Below are 12,104 nucleotides of genomic sequence, written 5' to 3'. Positions count from 1 at the left end.
CTAATGACGATAACATTAATAATAATAGTACACACTTAGGTAGCATCTCTTTGTACTAGATGATGTTTAATAATAAGCATGTTAGGTACATTTACTTAGGACTTACAATAATCCTATGAGGTAGTTGCTATTCATGCCATCTTTTTCATGATGGGGAACTCAGGCATAAAGAGGTTAACTTGCTCCAAGACACACAGCTAGGAAGTGGTTAAGCAGGTATGGGCGAGGGAAGTCTAGAGTTTGTGTTCTTGACCTGCATCCTACCTCGTCCGGTACGTAAGATAAAGACCCCAAGTCCAGAGCTGAGCTGAGGACTGACCTGGAACTGGCAAGTAAGAGCCAGGAAATTGCTGTAACAGCCTTGGAGGTTTCTGTGCTCACGTTTACCAGCCACTGGGTACCTGATGGTATGTGAGTTAAACTGCCTCAAAAAGCCAGAGAGATAATATTTCTTCCCACATGGGCTTGGCTAGTTTGATTATTGTATCAAATTAGAGTTAGGTAGAGCCACACAGTAGAAACCTCCCTGCAAATTGCTTAAATAAGCTAAAGGTTTATCTTTAAGTTTTTGCCCATGTAAAAGAAATCTAGGCTGGGCGTGGTGGCTCATGCCTGTAATCCCAGAACTTTGGGAAGCCGAGGTGGGCAGATCAGAAGGTCAGGAGATCAATACCATCCTGGCTAACATGGTGAAACCCCATCTCTACTAAAAATACAAAAAATTAGCTGGATGTGATGGCATGCACCTGTAGTTCCAGCTACTCGGGAGGCTGAGGTAGCAAGTAGCTGGGACTATGGGTGCATGTCTGTATCTCCGCTCACTGCAAACTCTTGAACCCAGGAGGTGGAGGTTGCAGTGAGCCAAGATAGCACCATGGCACTCCAGCCTGACAACAAAGCAAGAATCTGTCTAAAAAGAAAGAAGAAGAAGAAAGGAAAGAAAGAAAGAGAAAGGAAGGAAGAAAGAAAGATCTAGAGTAGTCCAGAGCTAACTTGGTGGCTGTATGAAATCAGAGACTAATGTTCCTTCCAGCTCTCCCTGCACCATCCCTTGCACGTGCCCTTCACAGTCATGGCTGAAATGACTATTGGGAGCTTCAGCCACAGCATCCATACTCTAGGGAGAATGGGACAAGAAGAGAGGAAAGAAGAGCTTCATACCACATATCTAAATATGCTTCTTGAAAGCTACTGAACAGAGTTCCCTTTACACGTCATTGTTTAGAACTTAATCATTTGATCACAGCTAAGGAAGCTCACAGGTAAGGATACTGGGAAAATAAATTTCAGACAGTCACATACCTAGGTAACAATGGGTAACAATGTAAGGTACTATCACTAAAGAAAAAGGGGAGAATGGATTTTAGAGCATGCAACCAGCAGTTCTGCCAAAAACGACCCATTCCTGAGTGTAAAGAAAGAAAGAGTTCTCATCCCATAGGTTTAAAAGGCAGAATAGTATTCTGCTCATGACTTTGATCTAAGTAGCTGACAAAGGATGCTTTGAGGACAGCAGGCACCTAAGGGTGCAGAATGGGTGAGCAGACACTGAGCGGGCATAGGGACTCTAGGCAAGGGTGGAAAGTAATGAAAAAGTAAGTTCCACTCCCTTCACAATTTTTACAAGGGTCAGACATGAGCTTTGACAATTTTACTTTATTAGAGCCTCTCCTACAAGGAGGCTTCCATGCCTCAATTTCTACAAGGGTTTTTAACTTCTCATCTTTGGGAAACTAAAGAATGTTCTAGGATTCACCGCACTTCCATGCAGCAAGAAACTGAGGGGTCATTTCTGAAGTCATCGTTTTACTTATTATTGGTTTTCTCATCTGTACCTATAAAGGAATGTATTTCTGAGAGGGATGTGCTGGAGAATAGTGAGGAGAAAACCAGATGTAGAACAAATGAAGTTCAAGGTTGAAACAACAAGAGGTAAAGTTTTCCCAAATATTTCAGAGTAATGGCAGGGTAGACCTAGTGCAATGAGTTCTAATTGGTGCCCCATAAGCTATAAAAGCTCTCTGTTCTTGATTTACTGCTAAATCTTCCTTGGGTCTTTAGGTTTCACAAAGGCAAAGCTTTTGTGATTACAAACTGTAAAAGATTTTCTGGGTAGAAAATGTACCCCTTTTCTTGCCACCTCATGAGCTACACCTTGGCCCAGCGTTTTTATGTTTATATTTGTGCTTACTTTATATCATTTATAAAAACATTCTTACTTTGAGCTAAGTGCAATCTTGAAATTATTTTCTACCTTAGAGAACATCAAAGAAAAGCCAGTAACTCACACTTTAATACAAACAAAGTCAGACAACAAAGATCTCAGCCATCACAATTGAGCAGAAAAACTGCAGGAAAGAATCAGAAACTTGGGCAAAAAATGACTTAAGACAAAGACAGAGAATCACTGGCTCATGGGCCAAATCTGACCTGCTACCCATTGATATACAGCCTGCTTTTGTAAAGCTGAGAGTGGCTTTTACCATTTTAAATAGTTGGAAAAAATAGAAGAAGGTTTCAGGAAGACACAGGAAAATAATAGGAAATTCAAATTCATATTATCTGTAAATAAAGTATTATTGAACACAACAATACCTATTGATTGATGTATGGTTTATGGCTATTTGTATACTATAGCACCAGAATCAGAAGTAGTTGCAACGAAGACCACATGACCTACAAAACTCCAAATATTTATTATCTGACCTTTTATACAAAAAGTTTCAAATCCCTATTTTAAGTACCAAAAAGATGCATGCCTCCATCCTCATCACTTAAAAGTTGTGTGAGCTCATAAAAAATAATTTTTGAGTCTTCATTTTCCCATTGTTCTGATGCAAGTAATAGCTTATTTCACAGACTGTTGTGAGGATTCAGTGAGCTAGGTTATATAAAGCAACTTACCGTGCATCCTGAAACATGGAAATTGGTCAATAAATGGCAGTTGCTATTTACTATTTTGGTGGCTGTTTTTTAAATTATCACTGAACCCTCAGCTTGCTGCTCGTGCTTTCCCTGACCTCCCGAGCTGGATCAGGTGACTTTCTCCTGTGCCTTCACAGTGCCCATGCTTATTTCAGTCATTACTTACCACATTATGTTGTAATTATATGTTTATGTGTCTGGTCCCTACTGTGAGCTGTGACTTTCTTAAGGGAGGAGACCATAACTTATTGATATTTCTATTCCCAATGGCTGTCGCGGTGAATGTGACATAGCAGGGCTAGAGTTTTAGGGGGTCCCACAACTAGGTTGAAGCATGTTGAACTCCAGAATTAGATACAACTTCCCATCAGTCGCAGGTACTATTGGGCAAAGACAGCCGTCCCCTCACAGAGGCAGAGCTTGCCCTGTAGCTGTTAAGGAATAGAATAGGCCTGTCCCTTCTCCCAGACTCCTTGGCTAGACATATCACTTCTCTCCTGGGGAGGAGGCTGCAGGGTTGGGAAGGTGTCCAGGAGGGTGACTTTAGTGTTTCTAGTGGGAAACAGGAAATAATGGAGAATAGTGCTCCCTCTTAGCAAGTGGGCACTGGTTATATAAAAGCTAAATGAATGACTCTTGTGGGGTAGCTCTTGACATTATCCTGCTGTCTTTTCACTGTGCATTAGAATTTGCTGTCCTTGTCATGCAAAAATTAGTGGTACCTTTAGGCTGTCTCCTTAGTTATACAGTTGTATGGGAAATACTGGGAAAGGCTTTATGTCATTCTATATTATCCTGACATCTACCTTTTCAAAGGCCAGAGCTTTGCTTAACATAAATGAGTATATGTCACACATACACACACATACATTTTTTAAAAAAAAACTTCCTTCTGCACTGCATGTATTTTTCGACTTTTACTTTTTCCATTAAAAGTTTTTTTACTCTCATGATATCTTTTTAATAGGCAAATAAAGGGAATTTTCTAGATTCTTGTGTTTATTCCTCCTCAGTTCACTTCAACAAATCTTGATTGGAAACTCTACTGTTGTGTAAGTGCTGGGTTCTGACCAGACCACATAGAGTTAAGAGCAGAAAGTCTTTCTTTTTCCATGGATGCTACCTGCCCAAGGGAGGATCAGTGAAGGATGATAAAAGAAGAAAAACGGTGGAAGTTCCCATGAAAGGGATGGAATGCTCCTTCCTTTAATCAGAAGGAAAGATTAAATTTTCGGACATTCAGGAAATGTTTCCCACTCCAAGTGATGTCTGAGCAGAGTTTTAAAAGAAAAATGAGGAGTAATAATCCTGGTGCAAGACAGGGAAGGGCATTCATTACAAAAGTCAGATTGTTGTTGGCATGGAGGCAAGAAGCAGCCAGGTTTGTTCTGGGTGATCCAGATAACATGTTCTGGGTGGCGGTAGACTCTAAGGGTTATGGTGCTAGAGGACGCAGAAGAGACAGGTGGGGCCTGTGCGCCATTTCAGTGTAACCTTTTTCCTTCCAGGCCTCATCCCAAACAAGTGTAAAAAATAGTCACATTATAATTAAAACCCACCTCTCCTGGTCATGACAGCCCTTTGCATTTCTGTGTTACCTTGGGTCTGTGCTTCAAGTCAGATTGTCTAAGATTCCCCACAATGTCTCACAAGAGATGAATCCGTCACGTGCTGCCTGTTCATCTTCTATGTCTATACACACTCATCATGATGCTGCTGCTTCTTTGCTCTCCTGAATCTTGGGGCATCCCCAAAGCTATGCAGGGCCCATTGACAACATGCTCCTCACTGTCCTCAGGCCACAGCATGTCCCTTGAAGAAATGAAAACACTGCTTATTTTCCTAACCCAGGACCATCATTTCTCTAGTGGTAGCCAAACTGGTTGTGCCTGAGGTTTAACAAAAATCTCATAAAACTGCTTTAATTTTCATGTATAGCCCCCTTTTGCTTTGTGCTCAGGTGGAGGGCCTGGTGTTGGATTAGATTTCAGAAAGCTCATTGTCCCCTCCATGGTCTTCTTTCCTGGACATACCTACTCACATGTATTGTTCCTTAAACATCCCCGACTCCCAAAGAGAATACTTTCACGTTATTTGACTTAGCGTCCAGGTGACAGTTAAACCCAGAGGAGTAGATTAGATTCTGCAGAGAACATGTAGAGACGGTAGAGAAGAAAGTAGTGAATGAAATCTTGGTGTCATGGACCGGATGGTGTCCTCTGCAAATGTGTATGATAAAGCCTTCATGCTCAGCACCTCAGAATCTGACTATATTTGGAGCTAGGGTCTTTAAGGATAATTAAGTTAAAATGATGCCATTAGGGTGATGGGTAACCCAGTGTAACTGGTGTCCTTAAAGGAAGAGAAAGATGCACAAGGGATGAGCAAGCGCAGAGAGAAGGCCGTGTGAGAACACCGCAATAAGCCAGCCACCTGCAAGCAAAGAGGGAAACTTTAGGAGAAACCAAACCTAATTTTGGACACCTTGCCCTTGGACTTCCAGCCTCCAGAACTGTGAGACAGTAAATTTCTGATTTAAGGCACCCAGGCGGTGGGAGTTTGTTACGGCAGCCCTGGCATATACGTGGAGAACACCGATGTTAAAGAAATGAATGTTGAGGAGGACAGAGGGTGGTGTGAGGGCAAAGCCTCCTTCTCCCTGACTCATATCTCTCCACTGAGGGACTTGCAGGACTTCCGTTAGAGTAACAAGCCTGACCTCTCATTGCCCTGTCAATTAGAGGGCAGAGGAGTTGCTTATCAGCTTGGCGCCTTTGAAAGGAGAAACTGTCCTTTCAAAGCTGGGAAGGCTCAATCCTTTCTTCCCCACCCCATTTGGCATCTGCCTCACTATAAAGAACTCTTTGAGAAGCAATTAACAGTTTTCTGCCCCCATAAGGAGGCCTATGAGCGTTCGCCACTGCCTGCAACTCAGGAAACATGTCTACTCCCGAGTTTCAGTTTTAGCAAATGTATCGCTGTTGCACAACTAAACCGCATCTCCAGTACAGCTTTTACCAATAATAGAGCTTACATTTTTATCTCCACTTGCCTGATTTTCCTGTCTGTCTTCCAGTTGCAAGAAAAGAAGGTATTATTTATTGGGCGCCCCACAAACCCACAACAGGAGGAAACGCAGTTTTCAAAGGACACTTTGAGTTTGCATCCGTAAAAATAGGAAGCAAGCCAGGAGAGCAGGTATTAAAGTTACTAAGAGTGACAGCTTCAGCAGTGGTCAACGGCACTTCGTCTTGGCAAAGAGGTCAAGGAAGAGAAAGACTGAAAAAGTGCTTCCTGGACTTAGCAACTAGGAGGGGATTGGTTACCTTGGCAACAGACACTTCAGGGTTTTGTGGGTAGGGTGGGAGGTGCCACAATGCAGTGTGCTGAAGAGGGAATAGAGATGGAAGACTTTGATTCCTCTTAAAAGAATCTGGAGGGGGAAAGAGGAGTAACTGGATAATAGACGGAAGGAACTTGAATTTGAAGAGTTAATTGTTGCTCATTTTAGTGTAAAAGACTCAAGCTTGCTTACATATGGAGGGAAGAGAGTGAGGAGAGAGATAAGTTGGAGATACGAGGTAGAGAATACCATTGATGGATGGAGATTCTAGAAGAAGCAAGATGGAACCTATGGCAGATTGCATTATAAGGTGAAATTATTCCCTCTCTTTTCCCTGTAGAAGGATGATACATCTTCATCCCATTGACTTGGGGCATGGCCATTTGACATGCCTTACTCAGAAGAATATGAGTGGACTTGATATACATCATCAATTCTCTTATTCTCCCCTTTTACCACAAGAAGATGTGCTGTACTTGGGGTCTGCTTTCTCTGCCTGCATCCTGCAATGAAAAGACTTGTGGAGTAGAGCTGTAATCTACAACAAGTCACAGTTGGCCCACCAAAGACACATGCAGTGGAGAAGTACATCTTTAAAACTGTAAGCCACTAAGATTTTGGGGTTTGATATTATAGCAAAGCTAGCTAGTACAGATCCCCAAAATAGAAGACCTTGCTTTCAAAAAGGGGGAATTGGAACCAGAGGAAAGGTTAAAAAGAAACAAACAAAAGAATAAAAAGGGGGAAACATTTCTTATGTGGAAGATGGATTGAAGGAGGGGAAGAGAGCAATAAGTGAAGATCACTGTTTAGTGGGGGAAGACAACAATTGAGTCCTGTCCACCTGAGGACATGTGGAAGGCATCGGAGCCTCACTCACACTCTTGTCTATTCTTTCCATGTATTTTTCTCTACATGGAAGCTGATTTTGCAGGGATTTTTGGCCTAGCAGTCATCTGCAGATTCTTTCCATTTTAAAATTGGAAGAAGATGTAGCAGTTTTGCCATCAAAGTGCCTCATGCAGAAGTGGAAAGAAAATAGGCCCACACGCTTTCTGCTTGTTAAAGGTGTTTGAAATGTCTGAGATTGCATCTTGCTAGTCTGACGCACGCACCACTGAAGGTTCAGCCCATAACAAGGTCTGTTTCTTTTACATTGAGATAGTTGCCACATGGATAGACCAAATTAGTGGGCATCCTGAGAAAATGATGGAGATAGCTTAAATTCGGTATACCTTAGGAAAGGTGGGTCAATATAAATCTTGTTGAATATTCATTCACTCATTCATGTATTCATTTATACAATCTGTATTTGTTGAACCAAGTATTACATTAGCTATTGGAGATAGAGGAGAAAGCGAAGAAGCCATTGTCTAAATCTGTGGTTTCTTATTGTTCTTCTTTAAGCTTAATTGGTTAAAACACCCGTTTATACTTCTTTCTCCTGTATTTTCTATTCTTACCTCTTGTACCATATCTTGCTTCCTGTATCTGGTAGAAGCCAGAGCCTTAGTAAAAGCAACCTCAAGTCAATAACTCTTTTTGTCTTTTGTGAAATCCTATGAGTATTTAAAAAAGATTATGTCCCAGAGGGACAGATGAAAGAATGAAGTCTTTGAGGGCAAAGAAATTGAGGGAAATTCCTCTGGAAGGAAAAGAGGAGAAAGATTTCTGTGTTCCCAGACTAGTATAGATATGTATACTATATACTTGTGGTACCCCTGAAGAGAATACAGAACTCAGAAAGTTAAGTCTATGATGAGTGCCTAGGGAGGTGGGGCCTGTATCATGAATGTACCCTGCCTTAGGAAGTGTTTCCTGGCTGGGTGCAGTGGCTCACACCTGTAATCCCAGCACTTTGGGAGGCCGAGACGGGCAAATCACAAGGTCAGGAGTTCGAGCCCAGCTCAGCCACCATGGTAAAACCCCACCTTTACTAAAAAAAATACCAAAAAGATTAGCTGGGCCCAGTGGCAGGTGCCTGTAATCCCAGCTATGGGGAGCTAAGGCAGTAGAATCACTTGCACCTGGAAGGCAGAAGTTGCAGTGAGCTAAGATTGTGCCACTGCACTCCCACCCAGGTGACAGAGTGAGACTCCATCTCAAAAAAAAAAAGAGTTTCCTGACACTTGAGTGGCACAAAGTTAACAACCATGAGAGGCTGGAGGACTACTGTGGCTTGGATTCTGAGCTATCAGTGGTCATCACATATGGTAAAGATTAGAAGGTCATATATATGTGTGTGTGTGTGTGTGTGTGTGTGTGTGTGTGTGTGTGTACTTTAAAGATATTACTTACATATTTTATATGCTGGTGCAAACCTGGGAGACAGGAGACCCATATAATGCCTGAGATTGAATATTCTGCTAGCATGGTAGGAAGGGGTAGAAAGTCAGAGTTAAACTGAATAAAAACAAAGGGAAGTGATATTTCTTACAGTTTTTAGTTTATGTATTCCACATGATGTGACTCTTCTTTCTCAGCATCCCACTCTTCTGAGCAGATATCTGGTTACTCTTTAGAGTCTCAATAACTCTCCAAAGCTCCTAACCACCATGAATTTCCCTCTTCCTGTAGGAAGTATGACAGCGTTAGCTGTGGCATCCCCAGAACTATGGGAACCTGTGCTCATTTCATTCAGAAGGATTCACACTCCTCGAAGGCAGAGTGCTCAAAGCAATACAGTTTTCTGGGCCTAACACCTTATGTTTCTGTGAGTACAATTTAGAATTGGCTAAGAAGGTCAAGAGGCCAAAATTGAACTATGATTCTCCCAAGGCCAGAAGGGGAAGAAATCAAGACCTAGAGTAGCATCAAACATCAAGGCTAGCAAAGCTATATTTGACTTCTGTCCAAAGGGCAGAAGATCCAAACAAGGCAGGAAATCAAAGGTCAGAAGCCAAGAGCCAACCAGACTGAAATGGAAGAAGTTTAGAAACAAGTTGTAGAAGGACCCAGAACACTGCTTCTAAAGAAGCTCCCAGTGTTTGATAGAGGGGGGCTATTTTCCATTTTTCTTGTTGTCTACACTTCTTATTTACCTTATTTAATAAAGGTTTAATAAAAATTCATGAGCAAAAAATACTAGTTAAGAAAATCGTTGAATTTGATGCCCCCCACCGCATCAAAACTGAGAAAAGATAATTATTATTATCTTTCAGTAGCAGATTACACCACCTCAGTCCAAGAACACCACCATGAGAGAGAAATCATTTGAAAGCAGTGTCCTTCACTGTGTTACAGAATCCTCCATGGCTCTTCTGCTTCATTCTGTTGTTTCTTGATGGATGTGGTATTAAGCTATTTGACAAGAACCATATTAGGCACAGAAGGTACAGACGTGAGAAGCCCATAGTCTAGAGTGCTGCTCAACAAAAATATGTAAATATAGGCTCTCTGCTCTTCCTGTTCGACAGATAGCCACATCTTGTCTCCCATCGCCAGCCACATCCCTGAGATACCGTGGGGAAGGTGAAGGTCAGAATCAACGGATTTGGTCGTATTGGGTGCCTTGTCACCAGGGCTGCTTTTAACTCTGGTGAAGTGGATATCATCGCCATCAATGATCCCTTCATTGACCTCAACTACATGGTCTACATGTTCCAGTATGGTTCCACCCATGGCAAATTCATGGCACTGTCAAGGCTGAGAACGGGAAACTTGTCATCAATGGAAACCCCATCACCATCTTCCAGGAGTGAGATCCCTCCAAAATCAAGTGGGGCGATGCTGGTGCTGAGTACGTGGTGGAGTCCACTGGCATCTTCACCACCATGGAGAAGGCTGGGGCTCGCTTGCAGGGGGGAGCCAAAAGGGTCATCATATCTGCCCCCTCTGCTGATGCCCCCATGTTCGTGATGGGCGTGAACCATGAGAAGTATGACAACAGACTCAAGATCATCAGCAATGCCTCCTGCACCACCAACTGCTTAGCGCCCCTGGCCAAGGTCATCCATGACAACTTTGGTATCGTGGAAGGACTCATGACCACCGTCCACACCATCCCTGCCACCCAGAAGACTGTGGATGGTTCCTCCAGGAAACTGTGGCGTCCTGGCCATGGGGCTTTCCAGAACATCATCCCTGCCTCTACTGGCGCTACCAAGGCCGTGGGCAAGGTCATCCCTGAGCTGAACGGGAAGCTAACTGGCATGGCCTTCCATGTCCCCACTGCCAACGTGTCAGTGGTGGACCTGACCTGCCGCCTGGAAAAACCTGCCAAATATGATGACATCAAGAAGGTGTTGAAGCAGGCGTCAGATGGCCCCTCAAGGGCATCCTGGGCTACACTGAGCACAAGGTGGTGTCCTCTGACTTCAACAGCAACACCCATTCTTCCGCCTTCGATGCTGGGGCTGGCATTGCCCTCAATGACCACTTTGTCAGGCTCATTTCCTGGTATGACAATGAATTTGGCTACAGCAACAGGGTGGTGGACCTCATATCCCACATGGCCTCCAAGGAGTAAGACCCTTAGACCACCAGCCCCAGCAAGAGCACGAGAGGAAGAGAGGCCCTCACTGCTGGGGAGTCCCTGCCACATTGAGTGCCTCACCACACTGAATTTCCCCTCCTCACAGTTTCCATGCAGACCCCTTCAAGAGGGAGGGGCCTAGGGAGCCCCACCTTGTCGTGTACCATCAATAAAGTCCCCCGTGCTCAGCCAAAAAATAAAAAATAAAATAAATAAATAAATAAATAAATAAATAAATAAATATATAGTGCAACTCCCAAGTGGGAGTCACATGAAACAGGTGAGATTAATTGTAATAATATATTTTTATTTGTATATTTATGATTTAACTGAATGTACCAAAACCATTATTTTTATTTTTACATTTTTTTTTTTACATGACTGAAACACTAAAGTGTAAAATATGTACGTGTGTGTCTTTGGGGCCTTAATTCCCACCACCTCCCTCAGTACTCCTATCACTCCAATCCTGTTGAAAGTACACAGTTCCCTCACACTGCCATTATATTTCATGCCTCTGCTGGGACTCCCCTTGTTGTTCTTGTTGTGGAGAGAAGTACTCATGTTTCAATCTTGGTGCAAACATCTTTTCTGGAAGTCTTCTCAGAGCTTCCCAAGTGGAGCTGATGACTCCTTTCTTTCTGCCATCAAGGCACTTGAAAGAGTGTTCTGTCCTTGCACCTGTTACACTGCTTTATAACTGCAGATTCACATCTGCCTTTCTTCAGATCTGGGACTATTGAGAGCAGAGGCCATGTCACATTCACCTCTTCCTTACTCATCATGAATACAATTTGTAAGGGTAATGAACATCCAAGTCTTAAATTGTAGAAATACCTGAAGCCCCTTAAAATACTTCTAACTACCTTCCTTGATGGCAGAGAGTTTCTTGGTCCAGCTATTATAAATTCCTTATTTAGACATAGTGGCTAAATTACGGGTAAAAGGAGCATATAAAAATGCATAAACCAATCTATTTTATTTTCAAAATTAAGAAATAAGACTGCTTTAGAAGCCAGATTCTCAACATTGTATATCATCAGACTTTCAAAAATTTCAGTTAGATTCATTCTATGTATGAACCAGATAGAGTAGCCTGGGATAGAATCTGGTTGAGAATAATCATTTAGGTGCTTTACCATGCTCCCTTAGCTCTTCTGACTCTGGGGTGCCATTTTATTAAATGATTATTTCAGTTTATTCAAGGGTACCTTGCCCTCAAAAGAAGTAACCCAGAATCACCAAATATTTCCAACTAGTAAATTGTTCAGATATCAGGCCATCTATTATGGAACAAAGACTTCAAAACTAATTTTTTTTTAAAGAGGCATTTGAATTAAATTAATTTCTATAATATTGTTT

At 42.4% G+C, this 12,104-nt stretch overlaps 1 pseudogene; it reads left to right on the top strand.

The window, feature by feature from the left end:
* Positions 1 to 218: 218 nt before the first annotated feature.
* On the top strand, positions 219 to 10,921 carry LOC108592517 (glyceraldehyde-3-phosphate dehydrogenase-like; annotated as a pseudogene).
* Positions 10,922 to 12,104: the final 1,183 nt, after the last annotated feature.

This window comes from Callithrix jacchus, chromosome 16 (assembly GCF_049354715.1).
Source record: "Callithrix jacchus isolate 240 chromosome 16, calJac240_pri, whole genome shotgun sequence".
NCBI lineage: Eukaryota > Metazoa > Chordata > Mammalia > Primates > Cebidae > Callithrix > Callithrix jacchus.
Note: the sequence above shows the minus strand (reverse complement) of the source record. Positions and strands in the feature narration are given on the sequence as shown.